Raw genomic sequence first — 12,780 nt, 5'->3', positions numbered from 1 at the left:
TTTTGTGATGTTGTATGTGAGCAGGATAGCAACCCTTTATGAAAATTTGGATAGAAAACACCGACTGGGTATAATACAAATTGGACAACTGTTCCTAGCTAGAATCGCAATAAAACTAGTCGATCGGGGAGGTGTTCTACCGGCTACTGGACTAGCAATTGACTTAACGAACTCAGCTGTAGATTTAGCGGTTTGGGAATTTCTGCTGTTCCGTTCGTCACCCAAGTGCACACACGCTGCTGCTCTATCGATAGCAATAAATCAGCGATCGATTCTGCACCTACTTTGCATTGTGTGCTTCGCTCTGGAACGTATAGCAGCAGGTCCACGATGAAAAAAAAAAGACAGACCTACAGACAACGGGTTGATTGTTGGCACGCACGCCTTGCAACGACGACGACATCGGAACAGGGTCGATGTCACCACTGGAGTTAAATTTTAAACAGCGCAACAGTCTCCACCCGCGGTTGATCGCTGTTTATCCCTTCCCTGTCTTGCCTTGAGAGTGGGCCGATGGGCGTTCGAACGCGTGCGTGATCGTTTATGTGCAGTGAGCGGCTCTGTTGGCAGTGGAACGCACCGCCAGGGGCCAATATGGGGGTGCAAACAGTACGGCACACGTCGGCAATTAATCTTCTTTCCGATACACGCGTCGCCGGTTTCGTGTGGTTAGATTCTTAAAAAATGATGGCCAAACTGGTTGCGTTTTTTCTCGCTAGACGTACAATATAATAGAAACGTAATAGCTTGGAGTTAGACTTACTTTCGAGAATATGAAATGAGAAAATTGTGCTTTATAGTATTCTAGATAATACTCGTTACGTAACCCTTTTTACTTTTTTTTCTATTGTACCATTTCGGAGCGATACTGAACAGCAAGTTGTGAGGGTGGGTTCTCTTGCTTTAGCTTATTCAGTATCATGAAGGCAATAGTTGACTTGACCTTTTCTATAGCTCATTAGATTTAACTAAGTTGTACGCCGCCCTTAAATCCACCAATGGATGAAGCGTTAGTACTCTTCAAACATAATTAAAATATGTCGCGAAACTAAGTTGTAAGATGAATCGTAGAAACTTTTTTCATCCTTCTATGATCCGAGTAACATTTTGTAATGCCATTTTATGCCCGACTAGCCGTCGGATATTACACTAATCGGTCACATTCGTTCGACCTAGACCGACAGCACGCCAAGGGACACACAATAAACCGGGAAGGTACTTACCCGATGCATGGCCATACGAACGCGATGGGCAGCACTCTGGTGACGTTGATGGCCATCGGTACGCGCGTTGCATTTTAAGGCAGCCCCAAAACAAGCGGAAAGTGTTTTGTATGGATTAACAACCGGCTGCCGGTCAGTTGTCGCGGCTAGCAAGCGGCAATGAATCGAGTCAAAATTCCTAGAGACACAGTTTCGAAATGCAACTTCCAACGTTTAGACGATTTCGCGGGGATCGGTTGTTGATCAGAAGGCATGCAAAGCAAGTCAATGGTTCGAGGAAGTGACGGCCTCAAAGCTATCGCATACAAAAAGGTGTTAACAAATAATTCTTCCAGTTCGCGTGATAGTGAATCAGCACCAGCAGTAGTTTTTTTTTTACCAGACAAACCTAGAGTGTCCAGGCCTGATGCTGCAACGACGAAATCAGTGGCAAAAGTGCATACAATAAAACGTACAATAAAATAAATTGTAGCAGCTTAATCGTCGAACAGCCGTCAAAACGTGGAGTTGTTGAGAGGCAAGAAAATCACTTAATTGGCAGCAAGCGAGGTAAGTAATTGATGTTGATAGTGGATTTTACATTAAAATGTCACAATTTATGCATGCTGCATAAATTCGCGTCTGACTCATGGTAGCCTTTTTAAATTACCGCCACCTTGTATCGACTTATGTGATGCATGACGACAGACAACCCAAATTCGTATGCTAATTGAGAATTATTCTACCTTCTAAGTTGAAAGCTTCTCGGTAGGTCTTTGATGACACGCGGTGTCCGTTTAGAGATATTAATGGGTTTCCTAATGGATTTTTAGAAAGTGAATTTTACATACTCATTATTATTGTCAGCATAACGGAACTTCGCAACCGTGCTTGCTACTGATAAGTTCGTGTCGGCATTGACAAATATAACAACGAATGACAGAAATTCTCTTTGGGATTATATACTAACCATAATCGTCATATTACTCAAGAAGTCAAAAATGTATGAAGGATAATAAAAAACTAGTTTTTTGTAGAGCGGAGATGCAGCAAAACTGTTTTCACTCTCAGCGGTATCGCTGACCCGAATTCCCCGAATTTCCAAATCCGCGCCTCGTTTTAATTACCCGCCAGTCGGGTGTCATACGTGAAAAGCGCGTGATCGTGATCATATTAACCTTTCCATGGTCCCGAACCGAGCGATCGGCCGGTGCACCTGACGTATGACGCAAAGTTCCAGACGTTAATTGTTTCTTTCACTTTGTCCGATTCGATTTGTCGGATTGCTGACGTTTCTCCCCGCGCCTACGCATATGTCACGTACTATGTTGAATTGGAAGACCAAAATGAAAAGAAAAAAACTTGCCCTGAAATCGTGTTTATGCTTAAGGTATGGAACAAGTATGAGTAATAAGTAAGACTTTAATTATCACACACTCTGACTTATAGAAAAAAAAATGAAAGCTTTTAGTAGTAACGAATTTTTCTTTTTGCTCCGCGGATCAGAATGGGTTATTGTATAATTCATCAGTATTAAACAAACAGACAGCTGCTAACGCAGCAAAATGACAACGACATTGTCAAAGTGCTCGCTCCGTTACATGCATATAAATCATTCGTGTAGAATACTAAATATATGCTTCCGCATCATCATCAGCACCGGTGCGTTGCGTTGGGGCAGTTGCATGCATTCATTCACGAAATATGGTTGCGATTGCTAGCATAAGTTTGTTTTCTTTTACGCCTCACCATTCCGCCGGTTTCGTGCAACACTGGCACAACTCAAAAATCATAGTTTCGAGAAAAACGCGTTTGAAAATTTACGTCGAAAATTTATTTTTTGATTCTCAAGAAAAATTTGGAGTTTAAGTTTACCAATCCTCATTTAACACTTTTAGGTCTATTATGCACATATTATGAGCACGTTTTCCAAGTTAAAACCTTATTTTTACTAACTTTATGGAGAAATTTCGATTTGTGCAGCAAAGGCACTTCTACTCATAACTCTGGATTTTTTGGGAATTTTGAAACGAGTTTTCGTGGGATGAAACTTCACTATATTTCGCATCGTTTGCCATCAAAAACTCAAAAGTGCAAAATTTTGAGTTGTGCCAATGTTGCATGAAACCGACGATTTACACTTAACACTAGACTTGATGGATTTGACAAATGTGTTCGCATTGCTCTGAAATTTCTCTTCTACCGTATTGGAGTTTAAAATATTTGGAGGTACAGATTATTAAAATCGGATAATTCTAATACGTCATGTAGTATTAAATTATATAGTGAATGAATTTTAAGGACGAGAATTCCAAAAAAAATCCTGGTAATCAAACAAAATTCGAAACTTATATAAAATGATTATAGGAATATTTTCACCCGTTTCAAGTCAACCACATAAAATCGAATCGACTTTCTTGCACTCAACAACATGATTAGAATGATGATGAAAGAACAGATGAATTAGTTCATCTCGGAGTTGGCATGATTTTGGAAGCATTTTAAAGGTATTCCGCTGTACATTCAGAGTGAAATAAAAGAAAATTGTTGCGTCAGTCGCTTGATGAAATCTCGAATTTTCTTAGGATATTGCGTCATCATTTTCTCCACACGTCTGATCCACCTCGTTCCGAATTCTCACAATCTGTGCAGTATCCCGCATCACCTTTTCAGTCTTTTTTATTTCCATCTTGAATATTTTTCAGTTTTTATCGATTGGACGGATGTAATATTAAAAAGCTTTCAGCTGCTCAACAAAACGTAACCAAAATTTGACATTAACATATTTATTCCTGCGCACTCATCGCAGGCTTGTTCATTACCTGCTTATTTTCAGGCACGTTCTTCTCACTCTGTTTCTCCTACTTTCCTCCTTCGCCCTATCTCTTTTTCCACTCTATTCTAGGCATGCCAAACTGCTACTCTTTCAACATCTTTCAACATCTTGCCATATCTAGTTTTCCCTACTTCCCCTTTTCTCTCCAACTCCGTCTACTCACGACTGTCTTGATGCATCCACTAGGGCGTCCGGGAGGCCGTGTCACTCGTCTCTCTGCAAAGCGATTTTCCGACTCGGTGCTCCACCGGTCTCTTCGTTTCACTGGAGAACTTTCTATTCGTCTGGTCCTCGGAGTATTCGCCCCTCGAGGATCGCGTGACTCAATCCAATGCGGAACCAGAGACAAGCAAACGGACTGAAGAGTGCAGAGTACAGAACAAATCCCGGAGAAGGGCCCTACGAAAACAGGATTAACCTCAGCTCGATTTTCCATTTGCTTCTAAGTATTTCAACTCACCCTTATGGGGCCAGCTCAATAAATTGAACGAGCTTGTTTCGAATAGCACTTATAATAACGCGCTTGTGGCGTTTCCTGCTGCGATTTGCCTTTGGGTTCGTGATGTCGGTCCCGTTAATTCCCTGGATTCCAAAACTTGAGACACGTTTGTCGTTTGCTGCTTCACGCTTGTGTGCCTAGTTCATGTCACCAACTCTACACTGTGCTAAATGTTAATTACATTTTACTACCTATTAACTATCTACGCTACACTGGATTGGGAGCAATTAGGCGGGTTGATATGATTTGTGATGAAATCAACCTTGTTGGCACGGTACCAATGATTGCTTCCTGGTTGTAGTGATAGCTTGCTAAACCCTGTTCAAAATTACCGGGTATCTGTGTGCTTTAAAAAACGGTAGAACTCGCTTTTACAGGCACGGAAAGAACATGGAACTTCCTCGTAGACTGATCCTCCGGACAGTACAATTTTAAGGCCCAAATACACGATCGCTATCCCGCCTTCCATTTTGTATAAAGAAGACGTCATTACGCCGTGTGTATACACACACGCCTTTAGCCTGGCGTTTTAGCGATACTTTTCAGTGATCTCCCGATCCGAAATTCTTGGGTTTACCTTGATTGGCCTCAATACTTTCCAGTACAGCTGCCGATTGTATTTTTCACTACGACGCTTACTCTGAACCTTCCGGGTTACGGTCCACTGTTCTCGAAAACGTGCGAGCGCATCATACACAGATGATTTGGCGAATTTCAGTGTTTTGCGATTTTCAAAGCGTACCACGTCGGTTTCTCGTTGTGAGTGTGCAGACCTATTTTACTTCTTTCGTCTTTAGCACAACTTTAGCACCATTTAGCACAACTTTCTTCAAACTTCACTATCAAAATGAAACTTTCGGCACTGTAAGGAGAATAGTTTTTCAATCAAATTGCTGTCAAAACATTTTAAAATTGGCCACTAGGGGCGTTGCAATACAACTGACAATATTTCCGAACTCTAAATGAAGCTAGCTTCGGAGTATTTTCTCGAAAAAAGGAATTAGACGTTATTCATACGAGATATTTGAAATATGGAGAAACATTCCACTGTTTTATATATCCTGAAACATTGGCTCCATATGTGGTCAATTGAATTGCCTGAAACAAGTTATCCACCTCATCGTTTCCTTTTTTTTGTATGCCTGAAGGGCATTGGGACTAAGAGAGCCATTGCGACCATTATATATATTATTTTTTGTGGCAGGACCTGATTGCTGTTGTACTTAGATTACGAGGTACCCGTACTCATTGAAGGAGTAGGGTTGGTTGGTAGTAATGCTGTGCCCCAATTTGGTATCGCATAGTAAAATAGACTAACGACCTTTTTGGGATTAGAGTTTCATACCTGATATGGAGTTAAAAGATAACTTCCGAAGAAGTAGTACCTTGCAAATGCAAGGGCTCCACAATGACAAAGCAGGTGAGCCGACGTTTTAATTGCAAGGTTGCAGGACAGAGCAGGACAGTGTCCGGTAATAACTCCCGTGTAGAGACGTAGCTCACCACGCTTGAGACTGAGAAACCTCTTGGTTATAGCAGGGTTTGCAGAGATAAACTGTTTAGCTTGTCTGCAACCCTGTGTATTGTTCCATCGGTTAGATATTTATAGCGTTTCCCATAATTTGAGGTCGCGCTTGACGGCGGATTTGGAGGTGCCCAGAAATGGCTTCAACTTTAGGAGTGTAGATGTGAGGCTTATTGGTCTGAAGGTTTCAGGTAATGTTTTGTCTGTTTTTCTCTACCTTCGGTATGAAGATCACCTTGACCATCAGCCAGCTGTTTGGAATATAGCCCAGAGAGAAGCTTGCACGGAACAGATGTATCAGTTCGGGTATTATGACGCCATCTGATTTTTGCAAAAAGGTGGGAAGATGCCATCTGGTCCAGGAGACTTCATTGGTTCAAAGGAGCTTAATGCCCAATTGATTGAAGCCTCCGTGTATAGCCTTCGAGAGAGCAGAACCGACTCGTTGGGCGCTGTACGCCTTGTTCTCAGACGCTGCTGCTCCGGTGTCCACTGTTCGTTTATGCAAGTTGACCAAGGGAAGTGCGTGTTCATAAGAACCTGCAACCTGCAATGAGATCGCTTTCTGGAGTCGTGAGGCTTCGGGCAACATTTGAATGCCCTCGCAGAAAATGATCCTACTAATTCTCTTTGTCGTGCGTAACTCAGTGTTGTACTTAGTGAGCGACGCTCTGTACTCATCCCAATAGGATTTATTTTTTGCCCTGTTGAACAAACGCCTGGTCTCACGGTGGAGGTTATTGAGCGTCTCGTTCCACCAAGGCATGTTGCAACACACAAACCTTTCCTTCAAAGGACTGCTGACCATATAGGCATCAGTGTTTCAATGTTCAAGATCAGGTGCGGTCGTATCAAGTTCAGCGTGAGTGCATATGTCGATTGAGCAGGGTGACCGGGAGTTGACTAAGTGATCCTTATACAAGGACCAGTTTGTCTCCTTCGGGTTCCTGAGTTTTTCACTTTTCAAAGGATTAGCTTCGATGTCAAAAATGATATGCCGTGTATCTGCTAAGTTTGGTCCGTCAGCGACATGCCAGTTTTTGACTTTCTCAGTAATGTTTGCGCTGCAGAGAGTGTGGTCTTTTATGGCGTTTGTAAAGGTGGGGCTGTTCCCTAGATTGCATATATTGACCTCGTTGGAAGTAAGATATTCAAGAAGGTACTCACCCCTATTATTGGCATCCGAGCTGGCCCAAATCGTGTGGTGAGCGTTCGCATCGCAGCCGATGATGAACGGCTTATTGGTTGCTTTGCAGTACCTCACGAGTGCGCAGACCCCGGGAGGCGGAATATCGTACAGGTCCTCGGGAAGTTAGCGGATGCGATGACTATGTCCTGCCTCCCGTTGGACGTCGGAACTTCCGCTATTATGGCAACGACGTCACAGTGAACAAGTTCTGTAATTGGAGTAAATTTGATTACTCTGCCTAACAAAATTGCAGTTCTAGGGTTGTTGGAGTAGATTAACCTGCCTTTTGAGTCCGTAAGGCCAAGAACCCTTGTGTTGTTGACCCATGGTTCCTGGACCAGTGCAACTGTTAGTTGCTTTTTGATGAATCTTCTGCTAAGGACGCTGGAGGCTCCCTTAGCGTGGTGAAGATTACATGGATGCAACGAAGGCTGCTCATTTGGTGCTGGATCCGTCTGTGGTTGGATCGGAGGATCCGGTACCTTGCAGGCGGCTGCCATCTGCAGAACTGCTGCTGAAGATGATTGACGCAGTGAACTCCTTAGAGTTTCCTGCGGAACCTTTCTCTCGATAGCGGGTTTGCGAAAGGAGAGCGGTTAAGACGTTGAGCTATTGCTAGCCGTCTGTTGAACCTTACCCCTATTGCAGGGTTACGTTGAGCAAGTAGTGATGACGAAGCTGGAATTTTTGTTTGTACCTTCTTGTTCGTTGCGAGATTGCGTTGAGTAGGTGGTGATGCCTGAACTGACTGTTCTTTATGTACCTTTTTACTTGTCTTCTTCTAGTTCCCTTCCGTACGTTGGTTGTTGGTCTGCCCACCCTGTGCAAACATGTAGTAGTTCAATAAAAAGCGTTGTTCGGTGATACGGGTTTCGGATTATTCGTCAATTTCTAGAAATAGTTCGGTTTTCTTTGCGACCTTGCGGTTCCTTACGTGCCGCTCCAGTGTAGAGATACCGTCGTTCGGATTCTACCATTTCCCTGTAGGTAACTTCCACCGAGTGTCTCAGAACCGAGGGATCATCCCCATTGCGGACCCGAGACTTTTTGTTCGCTGTACGGAGCGTCATCCGATTGTTGTCGCTTGTTAGTTTAGTCTTGCTAGTTTCGCAGGGAAACCATTTTCGTCTATGATTTTCCATAGCTCTACACGGCTGATAGTATCGTAGGCGGCCATGAAATCGATGAAAAGGTGCTGCATGGGGATTTGGTATTCGCGACACTTTTGGAGGATCTGCCGCAGCGTGAAGATTTGGTCCGTTGTCGATCGCCCACCCACAAAACCGGCTTGATAACTTCCAACAAACCTCCCTGCTAGCGGCGAGAGACGGCGAAAAAAGATCTGGGTGAGCACTTTGTAGGCTGCGTTGAGAATCGTGATCGCTCGATAGTTCTTACGTTCTAACTTGTCGTCCTTTATGTACATTGGGCATATTACTCCCTCCCTCTCGACGAACCCTATGGCATCTTCCGCTGTGCCGTTAATGACTGCTTTTACATTACTCCAGTAGTCCTCTAGAGGGGCTTCGATGAGTTCACCTTCACCCGGCAGTGCTGCCTCAAGGCTTTGCACGTATTCAGTAACGACCTCGGGAAATTTGAGTCGTTCCAGGTCATGCCGTGACGGGCGACGGTAGCGGATGTTGATTTTGACCATCAAAAGATAGTGGTCAGAATCGACGTTTGCGCGGTTCCGACGTCCGAGATGTGCCTTCCATTGATCAAAAGGTGATCGATTTGTGATTCGGTCTGTTGTGGTGATCTCCATGTGTACCGCTATGGTATGGCCATGTCCTTGGAGGCGGTGAAGTCAATTAGTCGAAGGCCGTTTTCGTTCGTTAGGCCTACATGAGCGTTAAGATCTCTGATAACGATGTTAACGTCATGTTTTGAGCAGCTATCGTATGTACGCTTCAGCTGCGCGTAAAAGGCGTCCTTATCGTCATCGTTACTTACTAGGTGAGGACTGTGCTGTGCACGTTAATTATGCTCACGTTGAAGAAACGGCCTCTAATCCTCAACTTGCACATTCTGTTGTCGATTGGCCACAACCCAATCACTCATTTCTGCATTTTACCCATCACAATAAAAGCTGTGCCCAGCTTGTATATGATGCCGCAGTTCTGGTAGATGGTATACCCATCTTTGTACGTATGTACCGATACTTCTTTCCAGCATACCTCCTGCAACGCTACAATGTCGAACTTGCGGACCCTCAATAAGTCGAAAAGAATGCGGGTACTTTCCAAAAAATAAAGGGACTTGTTCCATGATCCGAGTTTCCAATCGCTAGTCCGTTTTCGTTGCCTGGATCCGAAATTACATTGTTTGCTTCATGTACTGATGACTTTTACGGCTGGCTTGTAACGCCTGCACCAACCCCCTGTCTCGTCGGAGGACCATCGTCCGACCATCAGCACTGTTTGGAGTTCCACACTGACACCAGGACGTCGATCAGCCGCTCCTAACATGGAGAACAGACGCTGTTTTGAGCCGCACCATTTTGGTGAACAGGAGCTCAGGTTGGCGAAGCATTTCCTCTACCGCCGGAATATGGTTAGCGCGCCAATGGTCGCGTCGCACTTTCTCACTTAGCTATTGCCGGATTGACAACATTGCCCAGGCTACGCCAACCAGCTGTATGCATGTTTCAGCTTGCAGTCTATTGTGATCATGTGACTCGTTTAGGCGTGAGATAGGAACTTGCGAGGACCGGAGCTAAGTCGATCGCTCCTTCCAGATTGTGAACTCACCATTTAAAGCCCCGCTCAACCCTTTCCGAACGGGTCCATAGAATTGCGTAATTAGAAGTGACTTAAACAAAACCTTCTATCTCGCTTTTTGAACGTCCTATTCATTGTCTTATTGCTTACAACGCTAGTGTCAACATCGCAGCTGCTACGAAAAATAAAAAAATGGAGAAAGCAAGTGTGTGGAATTGCTTCGATTTAGGTTTTGTTATCCGTCATTTTTACCTACACAATTGTGTGGGCTAGGTCGGAAAGGGTCAACGCAGTAAGGGCAAAAGTATAGTGAGGACCCCCCCTCTAATTATTACAAATTATAGCAAGTTTTGTAAGGTTTTTGATAGAAAAAATCAGAATTAGTTAGAATGTACAATTTTTTGTAAATTGAATAACAAATTTTGTTATAAATATGCTTTTAAAAACACAGTTTTGAACATTCAAGTGTATGATAACAGAATTTGATATTATTCTGTACTTTTTATCATTCTGGCATATCAAGAATATTACAGGCTTTGTTATTTCTGTCAAGTTCAGATAAATTTGTGTTACCCGTTTGTTATAATCGTGTGATCAGGCACTTTGGATTAGAGGATTTCGTATATTTTTTTTACGTAATAGCCATAGATACTAGCTATTACAACCATCCATCTCAATAGTTCAAGTTCATTCGTACGAGCACCAAATCGATCCATCACAAGCGGAGTTAGAGAGTTATTCAAAATTATAATTGTTCATATCCGACTGGCCTCAAGCCTTATAATTTAGGTTTTCGATTTTTTTAGTTTAAAACATATTTTCGGCGATTTCACTCAATAGTTTTGATGCGTTTCATGGGCTTTAAAGTTATTTAGGATATGTTAAGCCTAAAGATACATTTTGCAGAGCTTTTGAATTCAAATTCGGATCGTAATTCTAGCTGTTCCCGTATTTGTGAGTGTTATTGTTAGAGTTATTGTACTTATTTTCTCATATTAGGTGGAAATATGAACCGAGTATTGTTATAAATTTTCAAAAACGAAGCGTTCCGGCTGTTTTGAGCATAGTTGATTATTATTTTTTGGTTTGTCTGTCTGCAAACACATTGTATGACCGTTCCAAAGCTTAATTTTTTTTATTTCTCCAGGAGGCGTGTTTCTGTGATTTTTATGCGTAAATAAGGATTATTTCCTTTTTTTATTTATTTTTGACTCATTTCCTCTATGGACTCTTTTTAGTGTTTTTATGCATTTTCGGCAAAAATGTTGGTTGGTTTAACTACTGCTGTGTTTTTTTTTGAAAGAATAGCTTTTGAGCGATTTCTTGGAATCGCTCAAATGGTTTTGAGTTTATTTTGTGGTCAGCTAGGGTTTTTATGTCTGAAAATAACATTTTGTCAACAATTTTATAAAGTTTGGTTTTATTTTCTTCAGATTTGACATTTTAAGCATAATAGACGTTTATCCAACAAGCCAAGCGTTAGAGAACTGTTTTTTATTTTGCTATTTCTTGACTTCAGAACTCTTTTAGTGGTTTTGGTCAAAATTTGGGAAAGTTTTCATTATTGGCCTTTTTTGTCCTTCGAAGCGTCTTTTAACGATTCTGGGTTATATTCCTTTTTTTTAAGTTTTTGTGTTTCTCGATTAGTTGGAGATAATTAGGGATTGATATTTTCATCTCTCGAAACATTGGAAAAGTGTGCAGCGATCCTTAGGTTAATTTACTCTTCTCCTTGCTTATTAGACAATTTCTAGATTTTTGGGTTTGCTCAGCCTTCTGCTTTTTTGTCTTCTAGAATTTTAGCGAATGGAAGGTCAATTTATTCATTCTGTTTTTGTCCTTTGGAAGTATTCTCTGGTGATTCTTGAGCCATATTTGAGATCATTCTCCTGATTTCCAAGCACGCTTTTTATTGAGTTATTCAAAAATTCCTAGATAAATTCGGTATTATGAGGCATTTTTAGTCTTTTATGTTTAGAAAACAAGACAATTTTGAATCCTTTTTATTCATGGTCTTTTCCGCTGTTCACAGGTGATTTTGGACATTAATAAGTATGTTATTATTTCTTGGCTTTTCTTGTCTTTAAGAGTAGTTTATGCGATTATAAGAATAATTTCTTACCATTTTTTTCTCGTTCGATTTTTTGAGTCTAATCTGTGTTTCACACAACTATCATAGCAATATTTCCAATTTTCCACATCCAACCCTTTTAAGGCATTATTGACTTCGTTTGCAACACTTTCACTCAGAACCTCGATATACGAAGTTTATTAATACTAGGCCTTAAAATTATGTCACTCATCAATCAGCATTCCAAACTCGATAATCTATGCTACACGCAAAACTTTTCCTTATTACCTTAGAAGCAATAGCGCAAAATTGCCTTTAAGGTAACAAACCTATTACTAAAAAGGCAATAAAATTCTTCCCCAGTCAAGTAACAACACATACTGTCATATATTTAGCACGTGTTACGGGAGTACGACCATCTAATAATGGTCGTGCAACCACATGCAAGATTTTTTCTGTCATAAACTGCTCCCTTTCCATCTCAAGTTAAAAAAAAAAATCACACACCGTCGCATATGTTGCACATGTTACAAGTTTCTTCAATCTCCAATTCATCCGGTGAGCGTGTATTAGTTCGCTCGTTGTATGCATACGGAGTAGAGGAAGAATATGACAAGAGCTGCCAAGCAGCATTTTCCCCGTCATAGAGTATGCAAACGTTGATGATTCCAAAGATTTGAAATGCGTCTTTAAATGACATCACGATCTGTAAACTGCGTTAGAGAAAAACAAAAA

The 12,780-nt window shown here is 41.8% G+C and overlaps 1 protein-coding gene across 6 annotated transcripts in view; it reads left to right on the top strand.

Moving 5' to 3' along the window:
* The window catches only part of LOC129733826 (uncharacterized), a 154,881-nt gene that overhangs the window by 32,535 nt on the left and 109,566 nt on the right, over nt 1-12,780 (top strand). For 4 of the 6 annotated variants that reach the window (XM_055695349.1, XM_055695350.1, XM_055695347.1 and 1 more), the window contains exon 2: nt 1,559-1,772. The exons of the other annotated variants lie outside the window; for them this stretch is intronic. The gene's annotated coding sequence lies outside the window, so the exon portion shown is untranslated. The remainder of the gene's footprint in view (nt 1-1,558; nt 1,773-12,780) is intronic. 6 annotated transcript variants of the gene reach the window in all.

The sequence above is a fragment of the Wyeomyia smithii genome, chromosome 1 (genome assembly GCF_029784165.1).
Source record: "Wyeomyia smithii strain HCP4-BCI-WySm-NY-G18 chromosome 1, ASM2978416v1, whole genome shotgun sequence".
Taxonomy (NCBI): domain Eukaryota; kingdom Metazoa; phylum Arthropoda; class Insecta; order Diptera; family Culicidae; genus Wyeomyia; species Wyeomyia smithii.
This window is presented reverse-complemented; position numbering and strand designations above follow the sequence as displayed.